The sequence below is a fragment of the Watersipora subatra genome, chromosome 2 (assembly GCF_963576615.1).
Source record: "Watersipora subatra chromosome 2, tzWatSuba1.1, whole genome shotgun sequence".
NCBI lineage: Eukaryota > Metazoa > Bryozoa > Gymnolaemata > Cheilostomatida > Watersiporidae > Watersipora > Watersipora subatra.
This window is the reverse complement of record NC_088709.1, coordinates 33,968,862-33,992,380: the sequence shown is the minus strand read 5'-3', so window position 1 is coordinate 33,992,380 and position 23,519 is coordinate 33,968,862. Positions and strand designations below refer to the sequence as shown.

General features: G+C 37.4%; 1 long non-coding RNA gene across 2 annotated transcripts in view; it reads right to left on the bottom strand.

The window, feature by feature from the left end:
• Positions 1-282: 282 nt before the first annotated feature.
• LOC137387169 (uncharacterized) overlaps positions 283-23,519 on the bottom strand; it is a 60,660-nt gene continuing 37,423 nt past the window's right edge. The window contains exons 4-9 of one of the 2 annotated variants that reach the window (XR_010977874.1): positions 20,303-20,634; positions 19,398-19,493; positions 18,332-18,474; positions 10,313-10,436; positions 7,375-7,461; positions 283-1,093 (exon numbers count right to left, since the gene is read on the bottom strand). This is a non-coding gene — a long non-coding RNA (uncharacterized lncRNA). The remainder of the gene's footprint in view (positions 1,094-7,374; positions 7,462-10,312; positions 10,437-18,331; positions 18,475-19,397; positions 19,494-20,302; positions 20,635-23,519) is intronic. The other variant, XR_010977873.1, reaches the window with a different exon arrangement.

The following is a 23,519-nucleotide window of genomic DNA, read 5'->3' as shown; positions in this document are numbered from 1 at the left end:
GGATTACTATCAGGAATTTGAAGAGAGACAAAGCTCCCCCAATTCATAGCTTTGTTGTAGTAGCAGGTCTGGTGTTCATCCCAGCAGATGCCCAACTAGTGGACTACTTTGAAAGATTTTTTGAGCCTGTCAATCCAGGTGGTATATCTCTGTGGGAAATTCTAGTCACAGAAACCAACAGATACCACCAGTACTATTTGAATAAGCACATGGTGTAAAGACTGTGGTGTAGGGCAAATGCTTCCAAAAGTACCATAGCTAGAAGAACAGTTATATGAAGAATTGACTTGAAACATGTTTATTTGTGTATACTTGTATCATAAAAACATAGTACCATATCATAAATAAGAGTGTATCAATGATTTTTTTTTAAATCGATTTGTAAAAAATTAATTTGCCTAGAGGGTCTCAAATAGCCCCAAAAACTCGCCTGCAGAAGGGCTAACGCGCGCACAATTCTGAATTTGCATCATAGAAACATAGTGGTACTAAAACGATGATTATAAACCGTGAAAGAGAAGGGCATAAAATGAAAACCTAACATATTAAATATACTTGAAATGCAGATAAGAACAGTTAATTCTTTTTAAAACTTCCTTTACGATGAATCAGACTTAAAGGAACTATGATAGAGTGTCAGCTCTTTAAAATTGACAAACTAATAGCTAAAAGTTATACGTCAGCCATGAACAATACAATACATAATATATAGCTATGCAACTAACTGCTATTCGTTATTTCTAAAACTTTTGAGGTTCATTTTTACCCGTGTATTAGCCAGCATGTTCGTCATGCATATTTCCTTACACTTGCACTGTTTCACTGCACAGTTTACGCAAGGTTACACAATACTTATTATATTTTTGAGCATGGGAAGAGTGATTTGCACCAGAGACCGCGTAACTAAAATATCTCAATACATCGCTTCCATGTTCCCCATGAACAGACTTAAGCTTGTGGAATGTATGTGAATATGTATTAATCCAGTGCGTATGAAGTTGAAGGCCTTCGGCAAAACTGTCATCAGTCATCAAAAGTACTTGTACTTGGAATCATGAGCCAAGGGTTTTCCAAATGGACTTTGAGTTCCTCCCTGCAATAGACATGGAATTCCATCTATTATCAACAATATTAGGAACCATTTTGATAAATTACCAAATTGGGGTCAGTGGTCATTGAACCTTTGTTTTTGTGGAGTTTCTCAACCTTCTATTTTCCATAGCCTTTCTTTACAATCGTTGTCATTTCCACAATTAAATCCTTGCCTTTTATCAACAGGAAACTTTAGATGTTGTTAGCGATCAGCAGATAGATGAATAATCTCACCCATTATTTGAGCAAGATTTTGGATGTACTTGGAAGTGTGTTGAATCCAACTTAAAACCTGTTATAAAAAACCTTGTTCACATACTCATGTAGCGACAGATTGTTTGAAAGAAAATTGCCACCTGTGTTTTCAAACAGTGAAACAATATCTCACAACTCGCTCTTAGAGATTATCATTGTTTTGAACATCTCTTCTAAGTTAGTGATAAAACTACCCTTAATCTTTGTTTTATGTTTACAGCCGACAAAGATCAAATACTCATTCATATGTCAACACAAGCTCGACTATCTGGAAATTCACACGCTTACGTGGAATCCTGAGGAGCTTTGGAATATCGAGAGCAGCAAGAAAAACACAATTGAGCGCTCAGTGACATCTTATATTGGTGCTAATAGACAAAATACTCCACCGGAGTGGTAATATTGAACATCATTTATGCACAGTGGGATTCCCAACTTCCCAAGCCTTCTTTCCACCAAAACAAAGAAAGTGTTTCTTGGGAAACACACTAACTATTCAAATAGTGAAGGTTTTTACTCCTTGATGCTGCAGTAATGACTAGTTGATGCCTGTGAGATTCTGCTTGCCTCTCCATGACATGTAATCGTAAGGCCTTAATTACATAAAGACAACGCAATTGTCCTGTAAGCTGCTGGTGCCAAGTCTGAGAGAATAGCCATTCTCATGCTAGCATTTAACATGGTAGATGGCGTGCGGCTGGTGAGATCAAACGGAGGCTGAGAGCCGTGTGTAAGACCGAGAGAATGACTGATGTAGCATTTAGGAAACATCTGATGGTTTCCTCGCATTCCGGAGACGCCGTTTTCAGCTACTCTTGCTTAATACTAATCAGATCTTTCAGATTGTAAGAATTTATTTGACAGTCAAGAATGTGTCTGAACTCTTTTAAAGTCTTAGCGAACTCCTAGTTCAATAATTAGAAATCCGGACATATTTAGCAGCTTGATCTACTCTAAATTTCTACTAAGCAAACCACAAAGGAAAACGTTTCCACTCTCCATGGCAAAATCGAAGATCAACAGAAAATTAACTAATGACCCCATACGTAACGATTACCATATGTGACGGGATCAACTTTCCATCACTTAATACGCTAGATGCAAATAGGTTTCTGACAGGCTCTACCAACTTTCATACATTAAGTTACCATGCAATTTTTCAATAGATATTTGCGTGTTGTGGACTACACGGGTGCTTTGTTGAAAAAGAGGGATTTCTATACCAAAGGTCATAGCGGCGAATTTGGAACTCCTCAAATATAAATAAAAACGACTGAAGCATTGAGAAATTGAGTAAAATGGAATAGTTTGCGCAGCATTTTTTTATACATCATCGACCAGGGCTGTTTCTATTTATCGCAAGTGAAAAACATTCGAAAAAAATTTGTGCGTAACAAAACTTGACTTGCAGATTTTTACGGTTTCCATCTTGCGGATGATGCAAACTCACGGATTAACCGTGTGATGAGAACGTAGTGATTGTAAGACACTAAATATTCACAATCAAAAAGCTGGGCATGACTCGTAGCGTAGCAGACTGGTTGACCATGAAATGAATGCCGAGGCTGTAGCAAAACAAGTCATAACTGCCGGCACTGTACCGGTTTTCAACTACATTATAAATAAAGAAGTTGAATAATATTCTTCATTAGACTGTGTCTGAACAAATAAATGATGAAAGAGCAACACTGATATTATACGGTGCAAATACTGGAAGCCAAAATAACTCATTAAATAAACATATCAATAGATTGATTTGTAAGAGTGTTGACAGCAACAAGGCCATTATACAATCAAGCCTGAACAATGACCAGGCCTGATTTCCTGTACCTGTAATAAGTTCGGGTAGCCTCAGAACAATCTCACTCATGTTTATAACAAAGGATACGAATGGCAGCGCAGACGGCAACAACCTATTGATAAATTCAGCCCGAGGGACTGACCATCAGGTGCGCGAGGTGTCCTTGTAAACACGAGTCATTTCAAGCCAGTGCAGTTAGACAGCGAAGTTATCAAGCTGATTCACAGTCTCCGAGTGGTCTTACTTGACCTTTAATTCGCTAACTCAATGTTACTCGGTCTAGAATAAAAACCAGGCTAGTAAAATCTGCTAGTCACGATTAGAGGTATACCAAGCATTTTTAGGGGCCTATAGCTCATTCACTGCATTTCCTTGATTGGAATGGGTTCGGAATTACTTCCATTCCAAACCATAGAAACATTCAATCCGAACACATTTGACGCTATTTTGCTCTGCTAAGTTTGTGTGAAGGCATCCGCTGCGAAAGTACCTTGAAATCATAGAATCGCTCACAGCTGATGGATTCGAATCAATAATAATCTTTAAACCAAGCTCTCCCCAGTGGAGGTAAAAAATTTCAGCTCACAACCACGCTGGTATCTGCCACAAAAAGGTTCTACCTTTACTCACGTCTGCTTCTACTTGACTTTTGCCTTTCCATTAACATGTCAAGGATTGGTTGCTCATATAAGTACGAAATAATTACTTTTTTAGTGCAACTAGTAGCCTACCCATAAATTGAAAAGTGACTGTGATCCGAAAGTAGTCTACTTTAACATGTTGTTTTGAAGGATACATCGCGAACCTTGGCGAGATCTATAGTGCAACTCCGAACCGTTGAAACGGTAGAGTTCGAATTCGTCAGCAGCCATCAACTCCGAACTTATTCAAATAATGAAAACACATAACTTGACTAGTTAATAATGGATAACTATTGGTATGAGCTTTGGGAAAGATTTTGTGTATGAACTTGTCCCCATGCCAAGTCTTCACTATCTAAGAGAATTCAATCCTATCTGGAATCTGGAAAGAATTTAATGAAATAAATTTATAATCAAACCTCTCTATACTAAGTTAATTTGTACCAATATTCGCTTTGTATAACTAATCTGTCACAAGTTGAAGCAAATATTTTTATAAAAGTACGCTGTATTTTATTTAATTTGTTTTGTAACTTGAAAACTTTATGATAAATGTTGCACAATTTATGAAACAAAATTAAATTAGTAAAGAAAATAATCAATAAAATTATTTTGTTGAGATTTTTGCTGTTATTTTACTTAAAGGTTACACACGGTAAGTGTCGACTTGGTAATGTATAGGTTCGATAGACGGGATGTTCGATAGTCGGCCGCAACTTGCTCAAACTTATAGCTTATATAACATGTTATTTCTCATGGCTTATTATTAGTTTATCAACCTCTTCGTTTTCACTTACGAAGTTGCTTCATGAAAGTTCGAAACTTCTATATCGAAAATAGTTTAGCGTATATTTATAGTCAGATGTCTTGTATTGAGAATTCCTGTGATTAAATGATCGAAGGGGAGCTTTGACTGCGTATATTTCTCGGATATTTGTTTTAAAAATTTAACTGGCCGATTCAAATGTCTTTGTACTACTCGCTTCTTCAGAACAGGAACACTGGGCAGCGCAAAACACAATTATGGTTTAAGCATTTAGATGTTTCACAATCATAGCTGCGTACACGTGAGAGACTTAATCCAGAGCCGCAGAGAATTCTACGGCTGGCTTTTAAAACTATCAGTGAATACTATAGGTGTTCGGCGCAGACGCAGTGTACATCTGGTCATTGCCTTACATAAACACATTAGCATCTAATTCAGATGACAATACAGTAAGGTTCAGTAGCACCGCTGGTACCCGACATGAATAGTCACGCCTATTTGATCGAATGTCATATGAGTTGGCGCGCAGTCGCTAACCCCTGTTGTCACAACTGTTTCCAGCCTTCATATGTAATCGTACTTCTTCGGTCAGTAGCATTAGAGGAGGTCTCACGCTTGTGATTGATTGATACAGGAATACTGTTCAAATTTAATGATTTGCTGATATGGCAGGGCATACAGCAATCTCTGTACTTGTACCATATTTACACAAACTATTTGAGAACATATTTAGCTCAATTGTCAAGTAGCTATAGATCAAAATTCCTAATACCAATTTTCTCTATGATTTATATATATATCCGCCTTCTGGAAAATCTCATTGATAGGATAATACAGAATACAAATCTAAAAGAGCCCAAATAAACTTTCCTGGCTGGCAATTAATATTTCCAACAATGTGAGTTTCTGGGAAATTCCCTTTTACGGAATAATAAGAATAGATATTTCCTTATCTCCGAATGGCAATAACAGAGTAACAGTCATGCTACGATAGCCACAACTGTTATACAAGATTTGGGATAGCTCCATATTCCCCTAATTTAGAACAAAAAACATAATTCCAACATAGGAATAGGAATTAGGAAAAGGCAGAGGAATAAAAATAAGTAATCCTACCTCCTTAGAGTTTCTTTTGAAAATTCCGTAGATATCGTAAAACATTACTATTGTATCACAAATGAATCAGCAGAAAACACTTTAATTATTTATGCTAGTCAAGATGCCAACTAAAACTTATAAGGTTTCAGTTGAGCCTATTCAAATGTATTGCTCACACATCTTCGCAGGAAATAAAATTGGACAGAAGAACTCTCTACAGAAAAACTACCGAAGAAAAATGTGGACATTAACATAAGGTCTCTCACAATTGTACTGTGAAGCCTGATAGACAGTTTGTTTCTACATTCCATAAAAGAGAAATGGTTTATATGTCATGCTCGTGAGTGTCATAAACCGACCAAGGGCTGTAGAGTCACAGGTATAGATCTTGGTAGGAAGGGTAAGGCTGTCTGGTTAACTGTTTTGAATATTTTGGGGTGGATTGTTAATGGGACTGGTGCACAAACGCCTGGGCATACTTAAAATACCTCAGATGGGCTTGAGAATACTTGTGGTATAACATGCAACCAACCCAGTGAGAAGGAAACTAGTCATAAGAAAGCTGACAGTTCTCTTGATATTCAGGCATAATCAAGTTTAGTCAGAATTTTAATAAGCACTTTCAATTAGGCTGGGTACACAGGCAAAGATGACCGCATCACCTTGCATATCATTAGAACCTCAGGCAAAAATATGCCAAGTTTTTCGGGCTCACATATAATTCGCATTACGATACAAAAGATAGCGAAGAGAAGCGGTAAGTTACTGCGTATTTGACAATTCACACAAATATGTGTGAACAAGACAACCATATTATGAAGACTACAGCCAAGGCCAACGACTTTGAGACTAGAAGTCTATTTATACACTGTCAGCAGCTAGATATGCTGACTGGTCACTGACAGCTGTCAGAGCTAGGTATGCGGACTGGTCACTGAGAGCTGTCAGCAGCTAGATATGCTGACTGGTCACTGAGAGCTGTCAGAGCTAAGTATGCGGACTGGTCACTGAGAGCTTTCAGAGCTAGATATGCAGACTGGTCACTGAGAGCTATCAGAGCTAGATACGCGGACTGGTCACTGACAGCTGTCAGAGCTAGATATGCGGACTGGTCACTGACAGCTGTCAGAGTTAGATATGCGGACTGGTCACTGACAGTTGTCAGAGTTAGATATGCGGACTGGTCACTGACAGCTGTCAGAGCTAGATATGCGGACTGGTCACTGACAGCTGTCAGAGCTAGATATACGGACTGGTCACTGACAGCTGTCAGAGCTAGATATGCGGACTGGTCACTGACAGCTGTCAGAGCTAGATATACGGACTGGTCACTGACAGCTGTCAGAGCTAGATATGCGGACTGGTCACCGACAGCTGTCAGAGCTAGATATGCGGACTGGTCACTGACAGCTGTCAGAGCTAAGGTGTTCGTCTCGCAAAGCATGGCAGCTCTGCTATCTGTAGACTGAATGCTGGATAAAATGGATGTCCAATACAAAAAATAAAACTTTTTTTGAATAGTTGTGGTAGCAGACAAAGGTGCCATAAAACATGCTTCTCAAATATGTAATATGTGTGGAATGAGATAATAAAGAAAGTCTATTCAATAAATGAAAAGAGTGCGAAAATTACTAGTTGGTCCAGTAATTACAATCGCCACTGTATATAAACACTAGTTTGTTCTTTCTGTTAAGCTGTCCAAATAATGATATCTGACTCACAGTGATGTGACTTGTGGAGTCGTGGTGATCTGGTAGGTCCTCTAACATCAGAAGAACTCATCAACATCTGCACATCTTGTTCATAACCTACATTGATAATCACTGTTCCCATGAGGCAGTTCATAACCTACATTGATAATCACTGTTCCCATGAGGCAGTTCATAACCTACATTGATAATCACTGTTCCCATGAGGCAGTTCATAACCTACATTGATAATCAGTTTCCATGAGGCAGTTCATAACCTACATTGATAATCACTGTTTCCATGAGGCAGTTCATAACCTACATAGATAATCACTGTTTCCATGAGGCAGTTCATAACCTACATTGATAATCACTGTTTCCATGAGGCAGTTCATAACCTACATTGATAATCACTGTTTCCATGAGGCAGTTCATAACCTACATTGATAATCACTGTTTCCATGAGGCAGTTCATAACCTACATTGATAATCACTGTTTCCATGAGGCAGTTCATAACCTACATTGATAATCACTGTTATACGCAAGTTTGCATCCTCTGCAAGACGGAAACTGCAAAAATCTGCAAGTCAAGCCAATTTTGTTACTCGCAAATCATAACTTTTACCAAATTTGTCCTGCTTGCGAAAGCCGGAAATGGCCCTTGCGCATGATGTGCAAGAACATGCGGCGCATGATATTCGACTTTAAACATTTTTCATACTGCAGCCGTTTTTGTTTCGATTTGAGGAGTACTGAATGCGCTGTTATCTTTTTGAACAAAGCGCCTGTAGAATCTAATCTGCAGAATGCAGAATCTGTGCTAATCTGCAGAATGCGAATGTCCATTGAACCACTTAACGCATGGTAACTCAACAAGGTACTTAACGCATGGTAACTCAACAAGGTACTTAACGCATGGTAACTCAACAAGGCACTTAACGCATGGTAACTCAACAAGGTACTTAACGCATGGTAACTCAACAAGGCACTTAACGCATGGTAACTCAACAAGGCACTTAACGCATGGTAACTCAACAAGGTACTTATCGCATGGTAACTCAACAAGGCACTTAACGCATGGTAACTCAACAAGGCACTTAACGCATGGTAACTCAACAAGGCACTTAACGCATGGTAACTCAACAAGGCACTTATCGCATGGTAACTCAACAAGGCACTTAACGCATGGTAACTCAACAAGGCACTTAACGCATGGTAACTCAACAAGGCACTTATCGCATGGTAACTCAACAAGGCACTTAACGCATGGTAACTCAACAAGGTACTTAACGCATGGTAACTCAACGAGGATCATACCTCCAAATCCACATCTTAGAAATATAATGCATGTTGAAATACAAAAACTAGGAAAACTTAGAGAAATGCAAAAGGCAACTGTACAGGCACAAGAGCCAGTAAAATTGACCAGGGTGCTCAATTGAGGCATGAAGGTGAGTACCCTGCAGGCCTTGTCACTATACAGACATGACAGGCCAAACCGCAACAAGCAGACTCCAAGGGCATGAAAAAGCTTAGGTTAGTTCTGGTCAGAGACGGAATGTAAAATATGAACAAATTGATAGATAGTCTCAAAGAGAGGCAATGGTTCACACACCTGATACAGGTGCCTCAACCAAGACTGCATCTATCATGCAGGTTACATAAGTAGTCAGAAGACGGGTATGAGCTGGTAGAACAAATGGCAATGAAGATCGTTGTGATACTGAGACCTTTTCACTTGATGACAGAAATAATGAATAAGTGTTATTAGCTTCCTGTTCTATATCGCAGCACATTTACTATTGATATTTGGTTCATTTAGAAACTTACATGTAGGTTTTGGAACAAAACACAAACACTACTGATGGCACTAATCTTTCTGTTGAATAAGAGTTCAGCAAAAAATAAAAACTTGAACATGAAAATTCATGGTTGTACATAAAACTTCTGGTTGGCTGCAATGAGTTCTCTAGCATAAATGTTGATAACAAGTCACTATAACCTAACTCAGTTTTTATAGCAAGAGTTGAATCCTGTAGAAATAGAGCCAAGAGAAAGAAACAATTATTTAAAAAAAACTCTAAATCCCTTCGGAAACACCTTCAAGCAGTACAAATCCTACTGCTCTTGTCTTACTAGACACAAACTCACATGTGATATGATGAGTTGCAGGTTTAAAAACGTTTATTACCATCTGGTTTTAACTGGTTTTAACTGGCTTTAACCATTCTAAACACACACCTCTGCTAACTCTGCAGGCTAAACTGTGGTCAACAGAGGCTAGACTGTGGTCAACAGTGGCTAGACTGTGGTCAACAGTGGCTAGACTGTGACCAACAGAGGCTAGACTGTGGCCAACAGTGGCTAAACTGTGACCAACAGAGGATAAACTGTGGTTAACAGTGGCTAAACTGTGGTCAACAGTGGCTAGACTGTGGCCAACAGTGGCTAAACTGTGACCAACAGAGGATAAACTGTGGTTAACAGTGGCTAAACTGTGGTCAACAGTGGCTAAACTGTGACCAACAGAGGATAAACTGTGGTTAACAGTGGCTAAACTGTGGTCAACAGTGGCTAAACTGTGACCAACAGAGGATAAACTGTGGTTAACAGTGGCTAAACTGTGGTCAACAGAGGCTAAACTGTGGCCAACAGTGGCTAAACTGTGGTCAACAGAGGCCAGACTGTGGTCAACTGTGGCTAAACTGTGGTCAATAGAGGCTAAACTGTGGTCAACAGAGGCTAAACTGTGGTCAACAGAGGCCAGACTGTGGTCGACAGTGGCTGGACTGTAGAAATACAAGAGCATACATTTGTGTTTAAAATGCAACATCCAAAGTGTTAAACAGAATGTGATTAAGCCCCAATTAAGCCCCAATGGCCTACAGAGATTCTACCATCAGGAGTATGAAAAGGTAGTGTAGAAAAACCTTTGAAAAAGCTTAAAGCCTTTCGGATTTCATTACAAACCTTTGAGTTGCTCTGTTGCACCCAAGCAGACTTGAAGAATGTTCTATCAGCTAAGACAGTATCCAGTGAACATGTATCTTTTCTTTCACAGTGGTAACCAGAGGAACTCATCAGGGTTTTAGTGCTGGATAACAAGACACCAAATGCTAACATCGTATTACATAGTGCAAACCTTGCTATACTAGGTTATCTTATTTCAACATGTATAAATTGTTGTATGTTGAAGCAAATATTCCTATAAAATACGCTATATTGCATTACATTCATTCCTTAGCCCAAAATGTTACGATATACGTTACAAGTAATAGCAAATGGCTATTACTTAGAACAAAGGTGTTATTTAAAAATGTGCAAAAATTAAAAGAAAACAGCTAAATTATATATAAAAACTAAATTAGTAAAATCATAATCATAACATCCAATAAAAATATTTTTATTATTACTTTCCATAAAGGTACAAAAATAAGATTGTAGGTTCATCAATGATTAGTGTAGAAGATAAATGTGGAGATAGCAATATGTGGCTTAGTAAACTAGGCCACATATTGCTATCTCTACAATGACTCTAATATAGACTAGGTCAAGGTTAAATAACTTATCTTACATATTTTTCACCTTCTTTGTACATTTCATATTTGGTTGCAACTCTTCGGAAGCCTCTTCCCTTTTACAGAGAATACCAGTTTTATGTTGAAAATGATTGGGTTCGGAGACAAATATATTCTCCAATTTGATACCAAATATTGGGTGAGTAGAAATATAAGTAGGAGTCTGACTGAACTTATGAAACACCAGCGGTAGACAAAATAAATATGAGAAAACCTTTAAGATCTGAAACTCATTAAAAAAATTGTTACTGTGAATCTACATCAACAATGGTTAAAATAGGAATCGTTAAGCTGTTGTTGAATTTTATATGTTTATAATTATATTTATACGAAGATAAGATTCCAAACTAATGTGGGAAGATTACAAAGTCTGTAAGCTGCCAAGCACGCTGCAAGTGTTTACAAAGAGCATGCGCTGGCAACTGTCTCCTGTGATAAGGCGCTGTTTGTTGAGTATGACAGCCAAAAAAATTTGGATACCATTGTCGTGAGGTTACACTTACGCAATTTGGCACGGAAATGTGAATATTACATATATAAAGGATAACGTATGACAAAAACAATCAGAAATAACTAAAGCCTGCTTAGCTTCAAAGGATGTTTTAGAAATGTTCTCAATGAAGTGTATAAACGCCTTACAACAAGCCAAGTTTACTAAATCCATACGGAAGTAGCCAGCCATAGTATACAATGTGTAGTAGACAATGTGTGTCACAATACTCACCGACCTGCGAGAGCATGTGATTCTCATAAAAACCTATTTTATGAACACAGTTGACCTTTGCCATACGATTTTAATTTGTTCCAGTGTTGACAGAATAAGGCAAAAATGCCATATAGAGTAGTATAGAAACTCCTAGTAATTATTTAATTCAAACATTCCCTAGTAAAAAACCATCAATTTTCTATATAGGCCCTATACCCTATACATATTAAAAATTAGTAACAAAATAATATATTAACTTTGTTAACTATAGTTACTGACAGTACCTTTACTGTATTTAGTGGTTATGATCTGCAATAAAATGTAATGTTACTGTGGAACGTGTGCAGTACGTACCGTAGGAAGTTCTTAATTTCGAGGCAGACGTATAACATAAACATTGAATTTAACTCAAATGAATTTAGCTTACTAAACAAATACTTGAAGCTAAGTTTTATTATGTAATTTCAACTATTTTACTGAACTTTAACTTTTTCATCGCTAAAATTTTATCACACGTTTCCGGTTTGGTTTTCACAATAACTAATAACGGATAACGCTGAACTGAACAAATCGAGCATCGCATCTCTTTCATTTGTTGTTAAAGAGATTTCGGCGAATAGCATATTAGCATACTCGTTATTCCGATGTAATCAGCACACTGACTGCCAAATTTGAATTTCGAAAGATATTTTTGTTGATTTCATGTGGCAAAAATTATTTCGTATAGAGAGGGCGAAAAATGAGTGTATGCTACACAGCAAAGCAACAAAATCCTATAGCAGAGTCATACTAACTTGAGGGCGCACTGTATTATCCTATGTGACTATAATAGCCTTATTATAAGCAACAATTATTAAGTATAATAATGGATCTGCAATGTCTAACTGGAACAAGAAATCTTAGGGAGACCAATATTCAAAGTTAAGGACATACCCTAAAGAAACAAAAATATTTTCAGTATAAATCGAATAACGTGGTCTCAGGGAAAACTATTAGCAACGTCTGTCCTAGTAGTACCGACTAACAGAAAGAGATAGTCCGACATACCCCAGGCTTCTATGATATGTATTTAGGTTCAACTGGACAATTTAAGTATGATATTAATGTCACGGCCTATTAATGTCACGACCTTTGCCGAACTAGATATTTCCTATAATTTAGCTCAATAAAAATAGATTGTACAATAAAATAATCTATTTAATCAAAAATCTTTATTCCCTAATAAAAGAGCAAATAAAACAATATTCTTTATTTTTCATGGTAATCAATAGGCTGAAACAATATTTTTCCCCAATTCACACAAAAAACAACATACATGTACATGTATCAACCGAATATTTTATCGATTTTAAAGACTTTTGATAATAAGGGCGGAGACAGTACCGTTTCATAAATTTCTAGAATTCAAAAATAGGAAAAACTGTGGTATAGGATACACTACACTAGACTTTGCGCAACATCCTGGTAGCACGAATACATTGCTTATCCTACTGACGCATTTCAACGCTAATCAGCATGATCTGTAGGGCAGAGCATTATCCTGTCTATGTTTAGTAACTTTTAAAATATTGTACAAATGTACCATACCAACTTTCCTAAATATTTCGGTTCTACCGAAACAACTATGCTAGTTCGACAAGCATTGGAGACTGCTCTACAATACAGATATGAATATATAATCTAAATGGGTAGCCATATGAAAACCTGCGATAAACATTCAAGGTTGTTCTGGATATGAACTAATGCTGCCAAAAATAAAAAGCTTAAAAACCAAACCAAAACGGAAGTGTTCCACTTTTTTGCACTTGATAAGGTGACTTCTGATTAAAACATATTTCCTTATCCCGAATATGCTCTTTCCCGCATTTGTGTTACAGGTTTTAAAATCCTGTATAAACTATGCCCATAATATTTGTATTTCTACTTCTACAAATATAAAAAACGTCATATTCTGTTCCTCAATGCAAACATACTATATCTACCATTGTATGTTACAGTTTATGAACGTTGTGTTCTGTTCCTCAATGCAAACATACTATATCTACCATTGTATGTTACAGTTTATGAACGTTGTGTTCTGTTCCTCAATGCAAACATACTATATCTACCATTGTATGTTACAGTTTATGAACGTTGTGTTCTGTTCCTCAATGCAAACATACTATATCTACCATTGTATGTTACAGTTTATGAACGTTGTGTTCTGTTCCTCAATGCAAACATACTATATCTACCATTGTATGTTACAGTTTATGAACGTTGTGTTCTGTTCCTCAATGCAAACATACTATATCTACCATTGTATGTTACAGTTTATGAACGTTGTGTTGCTACAACTTTCCATTCACCATCTCAACTCCTCCGCAATAATATTAAGTTACTAAATTTTAAAACAGTCCAACTCACTCAATAATTCCTGATTTGTGTCCTTTCATTTTTTTCTTGCTTTCACCATGTAACGAAAAACATCGTTTTGTTTATGATTATTATTATTAATGTCAATAAAAATTTATACATATGTACAACATTTAATATTGATTTAATCTCTTTTCAACTGCTTTATTCAATCATGATCACAAATGCAACAATTGAAAATACACAACAATAAAACAGAAAACTGGTGGAATAACGCTAATTTTCTAAGTTCGGCCAGAGCTGTTTGGTCACTTGTCTTAACCTTCAACTGTACAAGTTGTAAGGGACACCCTTTAGCAGCGCCGCATTGGCTGCCATGCACCCAGCCCTTGTGAATCGAAGGATATAAATTACAACATTCGTCATAATACTTTACAACCGAGCTATTGATACGCGAATTGTTCTGTAAACTTCCTGTAACGCAACAACCTATTTCCTTTATCAATAGTCCCAATTTCACTCTTATCAAGATCTTCCATTGTACATAACATAGGAGTTTGAATTAAAGAGCTACGTGACCACCGAGACTAGGTCTCATGTACTCAGACTTGTTTGGCTCAAATAAAACTTGAGAGCCAAAAATAGAAGCATCTGCTATACTTGTAAAATATGCAATCTGAGGGAGAGTTTATATTAAACGATTGCAACATACAAATTTTGTGTTTAAATATTTGCTGAAAACTGCAATAGAAATTGGCAGACAATTCACCGATTTATACTAGCAATTTGTTTACTTTTGGCATCGGCCAATAGTGTTCAATATAAAGATAGCGATAGCAGTAGAAATGCAATACTTGGCATACAAGATTGCTCTGAAAGCTTTGTTATTTAAAAACCCCTAATAGTCACAATAGTCGCTCCGACAACTCATCAGCTAGCTCCTATTCGACAATTGTAGGGTTGACCCAATTTTTCTTCAATCCAATAATTATATAGCGCTAATGATTCTCCCATAGCATGGGCGTTGGGGAAGCAAAAAGGTATTCCTGGAAGACGATTGGAATGCGCTTAACAAACGTGCCAATGTGGGTGCGCCACGTGAAAAAGAAACGTGATCTCGTCAATGCTCTTTAGCTTATAAGGTAGTTTTGTAGAACCAATTTTTATTCACAATCATGCTTAAAAACCATAATACAAATAGTAAACTTACTGATGCAACGTTACTGCAATAGAAAGTGAGCTAAGGCTATTAATCTACAATATCTAACCTTAACGAGAATCGGTCAATGTCATTTGAGATAATACTGACCTTATGATGTAGATTACCGTAAAACCTTTATTTGAACGTCATGGTGTTCTATTTTTCAACCCCACCCTTGGAGTGGCGCTTTATTAGAGGTGACGCTCAAATAAAGGGTAGCGTTATATTTTTCAAACAGCCCGTCAAAATGTTGACAAGATAAATTAGCCCTTTCACGGGCGAAACGAATGCTGCTTATACTTTGTACTCTCCTTCGGGTGATTCGACATCAACACTGTTGGATGCAAGGTATTTGCTAACTAACTTCCAACTTGTCATAGATTTTTAAATAAAAATGCACGAGGAAATTGATGTCAGGAATTGGAGTATCGCCAAAAGTTCTCTTTTATTCTAACCTAGACCAATGTATATCGATCCACCATGAATAGGTGGAACAGCTTTTTATAGTAAAATAATTTTGTTGTTCTGCCGTTGCAGACTGATAAAAAATTTGTTATTAGTTGTACTTTGCAAAATAGACTTTGCGGTTTAGAAAAAAAAGTTGTAGATGAACGTCGAAGATGTGCAGTATCCATCAACTTATTGTAAAATCACTGCAATCATGGTCTATAAAACCAGTGAGATTGATCGTAAAAAAAAGAAAAGTTGCTGATGCAAACCAACCATGCTGCAGTTACGGTGGAGCCCACAAATTAAAAGAATTGAGTCAGCTTTTTGCATGGCAAAGGTGTGAGTTTGGAAAGATCTTGAAATGGATTAGGCAATTTACATGTGTTGTACTGTTCATATAACGTAAATTCCCTATAAAGGTTTGACTTGCAACAAAATTCACATTACAGTTATTTGGTATCAAAAGGTTCACCATGTCTTACTCTGCTGTGTTGTAGGTAAAAAGTATGTACAACTGTGATAATAAGCTCTTAAAAGCTAAAACAACGAACAGTTAATCGTAGCCATCACGAAAACGCCTTAGGTTGGAATCCCTCTCAAAACGGCTCAAATGTGACGTAGTTGAACACGATGTGCTTCTGTTTACACTTTTATGCAAACTCATTTGTCACAATATTCTCACAAATTGACTTCAAGCATTCAATAAAACCATGTCTATTGTTCTTACGCGTCTATTTCATTATTATTGTAACGCTGTCACTTTGAGCACTGATATTTCAAAACCTAGCCTTAAAATTAGTTTAATATTTTAACCTTAGCTCGAAGGGGTACATAATAGTGCTGGGCACGAGTACTTCTTGGTCAACGGGTTTAGACCCGCTCCCTTCTGTTCGGGTTTTTCAAGTATCGGGTAGCTAGTAGTGCTAGGCTCGGGTATTTTTTTGCCTACGGGTTTTTCGGGTATCGGGTTTGTTGATATGGATTTTATGTTTAAATTTTCTGAACAGATATATCTTCACATTTACAAAGCAATTATATTTTTTTCAATTTATTTATCATTTTTCAGTTTTTATCGACTGACATTCGTACTCGCAGCGTTAACAGGTGGATTGTTAAACAGTCAAGATAGTCTGGGACTACAGGGCATTTTCGTGTCAACAGGTGGCAGAAGATAGGGTCTATGGTAGCTTAATACTTGAGCATGTTCTATGTACCTCTCTGACTTTTTGTAGATGGTGCTCCAAATCTCATAAAAAACTTTACATTATCGGCTTTTTCCGTTAGTAAGGCTTGTTGGCCTAGTAAAACTTTGTTATAATGAATTATGTAATCCATAATAGCTAGCTGTGGTAATCAATTTAAACAGAGTTATTAAATTTTCACTGCTACTACCAACGCTGATGGCTGTTTCTAACAAGGCGATAGCGGAAACAGACTAAGGACCTACGTGTTATCGGTGATAGCGAACACGCGCCGTATTAAAAAGGCATAGATTTATTTACGAAGCCGATTTGGCTAATTGCGCAAATAAAATTTGATGTAAGTATTTCTTCTCACCTTTCAATGACAAGTAATCACTGCTTGACTGCAATATTTCTAGTAGGTATAGTAAATAAGGTATGATATGTTTTATTCTATCTATTAAATTAAAGACTCGTTAAACCCCATGTCATGCCTCCTTAGCAAAAATGACACAGAAATGCCCTGTGGTCCCAGACTAAGAGCGCAGGGTGCAATAGACCGAGTTTTTGTTAACACTACCCGATGGATCCGTGTACCAAAACCCGAACTTGAAAGTCAAAACCCGAACCCGAAGGACCGGAATACCCGAAATCTCTATTACCCGATATTCGAGAGAAGATAAACCCGCGAGTTCAACGAGTATTACTACCCGTGCCCAGCACTAGTACATATGATCCCCTGATAAACATGACAAGTCTGTTGGTCACCTGTGATGGTCGAAAAATACTGCAGAAATTGTTCACACCATTTGGCAAAAAATATGTGTCACATGATCAGATTATGACTGGATGATTAGACCAAGTTGAAACGAAACTGTAAAATAGCAAGCATCTATATTTAATCGGGCTTTCTGGTAGAACCCGAAAAGTTTGTCATAAACTAGTGCTACGTAAAGTGTTATATTGAGCTTTTTATGGCCTTCCATTTTACGTGATAACAACACGCGTCAAAATAAACCCGTCGAGTTGAGTATGTCATCAAAATAAAGGGATGCCAACCTGCAATCGTTTTTTCAACTGTTCGTTTTTGAGTTTTTAAGAGCTTGTAATCACATTTCCACATATTTTGAACCTACAACAAAGCAGAGTAAGACATGGTGAACCTTTTGATACCAAATAACTGTAATGTGAATTTTGTTGCAAGTCAACCTTTAATGATCCTTGAACGGACTATTTACGTTGTAGGAGCGCCTACTGTACGGTTTTATGGACACTTTTCTACTGATCACTTGCTATTCGCCAGGGGTTCCATGGGTTCGTAAAGATTAAGAATGTCAAATAGTATCGGTCAAACAGAAGTGGCGATCAAATAGATGTGGCGTTCAATTAAAGGGTGGTGCTTTATTTTGTAATTCTTCTCCCATAGTGGCGTTCAAATAGAGGCGGTGTTCAAATAGAGGTGGTGTTCAAATAGAGGCGGCGTTCAAATAAAGATTTTATGGTATTTCTATTCCTTACAATGGCCTGGCTGAGGGTCAGCTAGTAGGTCTAACCAACCCTTCCCTCTCTTCCAGCATCATGTATGCACAGGTAACTTTTTCCGTAGGTCACTTTAAACCACATACATATAGATCAGCCTATTCATTTTCATCCCCCTGCAACTGACAAAGGCAATCTCGTACGCCCTTGCATTGAATAAAACCAAAATGTCTCAAAACGTTATAAAAAACAGACATATTGGAATACATGAAAACAATACGTTATTGGAAGGTCATTCTGCAGAAAAATGGGGCTATTGGAGTCCAAAGTTTTCACCCAGCAGCAACATATAAAAAACTTGCTGATAGGTCGTGACTATTTAAAAAAACATCTTAGGCCCTAACTCTGATTTTTTGCAATGACAAATATACTTTCTTAGTGGTTTCCAGATGGTTGATTTTTGCACACCAGGGCACAGCTCGCACCCCTAAGGAATAACTTGCACCACCCTAAGGGTTAGTATTAAGAGTACTTAGGATTCCTCTCAGGTTCTTCATAAGAGCCATGGTATACAAAGTCAAACTGCAGACTACCTGCATGTAAAGAATTACGGATTAATTCTGGGGTTATGTGGTCTTGGAACTAACAGACAATCTGCCAGGGCTGTTTATCTTTATCAATATAGAGTGTCGATTGCCGTTTGGTCAAAGATCACATAGGGAAGATCACCATCTAAGCTTGAATATTATCCAGTTTTAATGAGAATCCTGTTCTCTTCTGCGGAAAGCAAGTTAATGAAAATAAAGTTATAGCTTGACTCGATCATCTGTACTTCCATGCCAATTCTGATAATCATGAAACTTGATAACCTTTTTTGGGAATAAGAATGCCTTAGCGTCTCTGACTCTACAAGCTTTAGAAATAGCATGTGATCCGGCCTTGAGGTTTTGTGACAGTAGGTCTAGAGGCTGGCAGGGAAAGGCCATTGATGGGATCTGAGATCAAAGAGGAATGAACTAAAGGTTTGGATGAGCCCAGATGTTGCAGATGTTTTAAACAAAGTATGCCAAGCAAGATTTTTTACATAATTCATGCCGACACCCACCTTTAAGAATTTCAGGAATGTTCACGGATATGACTGTTCGCCCCGCAGTATCACATGTTGATATCCTCTCTTGGCTGATATTTGTGAAACCAAGATCTATAGGAGAAAAAGGAACACATTTTATGAGTATGTAAGACATGCAGGATGTTGATCTTTTAGAATAATTAATATCACAAGACAAAACATGACTAATCATTGTAAACTGCCTTGTAATGACAAGCCAATCAGTTTTTCGCGTGAACAAATATTCGCTGATAATTTAAACACACTGAGGGAAATAGGCTGATGCCATGCAGTAGCTAGCACCATTTGTTCTTTATTTTCACCTCCAGCCCCCTCCACTCATACATGACCAAGCTTTTCCTCCCGCCTCCTTTACCCGTGCATGACCAGGCCATTTCCACATATAAAAACCTAAAAATAGTGGCCAATAAAAAACCTTCTATGGTACTCGTATTAATACGGGAGTCGCTGATCAGTTATTCATAAGAGCCTAGGTTACGTATGCCTCAATAAAAATTCCGAAGCATTTACGCAAGTGCATGACGCTTATTTGCAGTGCAATTACTGCATATTTATATATTCAAAACTGTTACCAGAAGAGTCTGATAGAGCTAAGTCTAAAGAATTTACTAGTGTTACGTGGCGTTGCGTTGTCAAGGATACAAGACCTATCATCAGCACAATGTTATGAGCCAGGAAACAAAGTGCTTGTTTTCAGGTGGTAAAGCGTAAGCTTACAGACCTCACCAGCATACCAATCAGGTGTTCCCTGAAAGCCTTAGCAGCTGATTGCTGTGAGTCGGATGTTATGCTAGCAACATTTCTAGCTGATAACATAGCCTAAAACATGTCAGATGCATCAACAGATGAGTATTCTATAAAATGGCATCAGCATGACTCACAGGATTCAAAGAAATGATACAATGATGTCTTTCTCTCTCTTTCTCTCTCCGTCTCCATTCATCTTCTCCTTCCCTAAATTTCCTTCTTTCTCAATCCCTCTCCATTTTCTTCTTCTCTCAATCTCTCCCTCTTTCCCCTCGTCTTTTCTCTCTGCATCTCCTTCTTCTCTCTCCCTTGCTACCGCCCTCTCTCCACTCTTCTTTCTACCCTTACCTTTCTCCGTTTTCGCCCTTCTTTCTCAGTCCTCACTCCTTCATTTTTTTCCCTCTATCCGTCCGTCTCTTATCTTCTCTACTTCCCCCTTTCTTCCTCTCTAACTACCTTCCTCTTTCTATAACCAAAGCCCCAGAAATACAAAAGTGAGGAGTACTCAAATAAGGGAAGATAGTAAACCTATTTAAAACAAAAAAGTGAGGATAAAACAAAAACAGCACCTAAAGTAAAAAAGGGAATACAATCACAAAAAATCTTAAATTGACATTTTTTTTAAAACCACAGCAGGTTTACACCAGCTGCACTACAAAAACATATATCATAAACAATATCAGACAAGCAAAAACATGTAGCTGAACTACATGTTTTTGCCAATGTTGTTTAAAAGCTATAAAGAAATGGCACATATCTTAAGTCTTGAGATGCAATACTTTTTATCGCAGCCGCTGAAATTGGACTTACACTGAACACAGAGTAGCTAGTAGGCTACATGCCATGTATTTAGTAGTTATTAAATTTCGAATATTAGAGTACATGCGACTTGACATTCTAACGCAGGAAACTGTTAAAGACAGAAGGACATTACGCCTGTTTTCATAGACTCCCTGTCACGATGGCCCATGAGAGAATGCTGGAATGGGTCATAAACATTGATGGAGTAGATTATCAGATGTTATTATCTGATGAGAGTGTAAATTGGACTCCGTACAATCAATTATATACTACAGAGGATTTACAGGAGATCAAAAAGCGTGATGAACACATGGAATGTACGATTACAATCGTGTTAGTAGGAATCACGAGCTGGCGAGTCATGAGACGGCAATAGTCACAAGACTGTCTAGTCATCATTAGAAGGAGAGAGAAGATAAATCTTATTTACTTGTACAGCTCACATACTTGTAAACAAACCAGGAATTAGGCCTACTTGCAGGTGGTTAGTTATACATTCATGAAACAAAACTTAGCCTCGTTTATTAGAAGATGAAAATGTTCATCATCATCCGAGGTATGCAACTTTGCTGCTAGTATTTCCTTGATGATAATTTGATTAGCTGATAAAATTAGCTATGTCATTCACAGCCTTAGTAAAATGATTTGCTGACATTTGAAACTTGCTTGACAGGCTCTACTTTTACTGTTGTGCAATAAAAGTGTTTTTAAAATATATCTAGTCCTTGTTGGATGACAACACGGAGGAGCACCGACGGACTTTAGAACTGCTCTAATATTCGTATAACGAAATCCCTTGTAATTACACTGGTCCGAGCGCAGCGAGGTTGTGAGTAGAACGTATGCACGATAAGTTGGCTAGGTTAGTAATCTATACTACCATACATACTGTCGAATGATGATGAAACAGCTCATCCCATTTATTTCCGATATTCTAGTCTTGGCCAGATTTTAAAAATATTGAAATTAATGACTAAAATATTAAATCCGGCTTTAATATATTAAATAAGAAAAAAGTTAATGAGACTATTTAGCCGAATAATGATGAAATGGCCTAACTTATTTAGTGACAAACTCGTTTAGCGAAAAGTTTTTTTAAACAAATTACCGTCGTCTAACGGGGACTATCTGTGCTTATTCCATGATTGAAGTAATAAAGAAGTAGTACATTTTCAAGCAAAATACTCCTTAGTAAAATTATATCAAACTATTGAACCATTGGCACCAATTGGTCACTTGTATCTGGCTAATAGTAGTGTAGTTCCTTGTTTAACTAACATGGTCTTGATACTTTGACGTATATGAAAAACGGTTTACATTTACGATGGTACATGAACGACTAGTTTTAGGTTAAAAGTTGTGCTTAGCGAGCCAAACTTTTACGAGCTCCATTTGTGTGAAATGCAACGCGTAAAAGTTTCATTCTGCTAAAAAGTTGTTTGGACACTAATATTGACTAGTTCAGCAGTGCAAAAGAAGAGTTGAGGTCTGAAGACATTGTGAAGGTATTGAACGACCATAAAATGTTCGTTTGATCGGAAGCAACAATCAGAATGCAGCTATTCGAGCAAACGATGCAAATATTTTTGTTTTAAAAATGTAAGGTTGAAAAGAAGGGTTGAAAAAGAGAGCGCAATGGCGTTCAAATCCACGTTTTACAGTATATATCAAAATAATATCTGTTGGTGAATCATAGCTACCACAGATAATGGCCGAAAGAAGTGCTATAAAACACTTCCATGTACAAATTCATAGAATCCCTCAACTTCCACAACTCAGCAGAGCTGATAGGAGTACACTAATATGATAGCTATTAAATTCCTAGCTCTATGTCCAACTCTTCCGATTATAAACGAACAAATAGGTATGAGCCGGACAGGAAGGCCTAAGAACAAAGGCGTACAACTTCCCATCGTTTTACTTCCTTTTTCTAACAAGCGGACAGTTTTGTTTTATAGAATTTAAGTGAAAAAACGCTATTAAAGGCACCTTCGTCGCTGTTAGCAGTATTTAAGCACATTTACTTAGTTAATCTCCTAATTAAAGGAGTCACACTAGATGCCATTTATGGTTGCGTTCCTAGGGCAACACTAACAAGAAATGCTATAACCTAAACAATTTAGCGTGTTCTAGAAATTGACCCGCAGTTGATAAAGCCATGGGACACACAGAAGAGACTTTGGTGACCGCGGATGAGTAGCATTAAACCTTCAAATCATGTTTTAACATTTAAAATAGACAGCCACCCTACCCATTAGTGGATCTCGCTCTAGCTACATGTAGTATATGACACCCGACAATGTACAGCTATTGCGTAGAGCTCATATTTAGTACAGGTAGCTTCAGTACCTTTGACGAGCTACTTGGTCAATGACAACTAGGAGCAACGCCAGAAGTTCGCCTGCTCCAATCTAAACTGCTTCAAAACCTTATTTCTGTTTTAATGGTATAGTAGTCTTATTTAATATTTTAGTCATAAAGTTAAAACTATTATAAACTTAGGCTAGTCTAGAATATCTGAAGTGAATGTGCATAGCCCCTCAGCCTCAA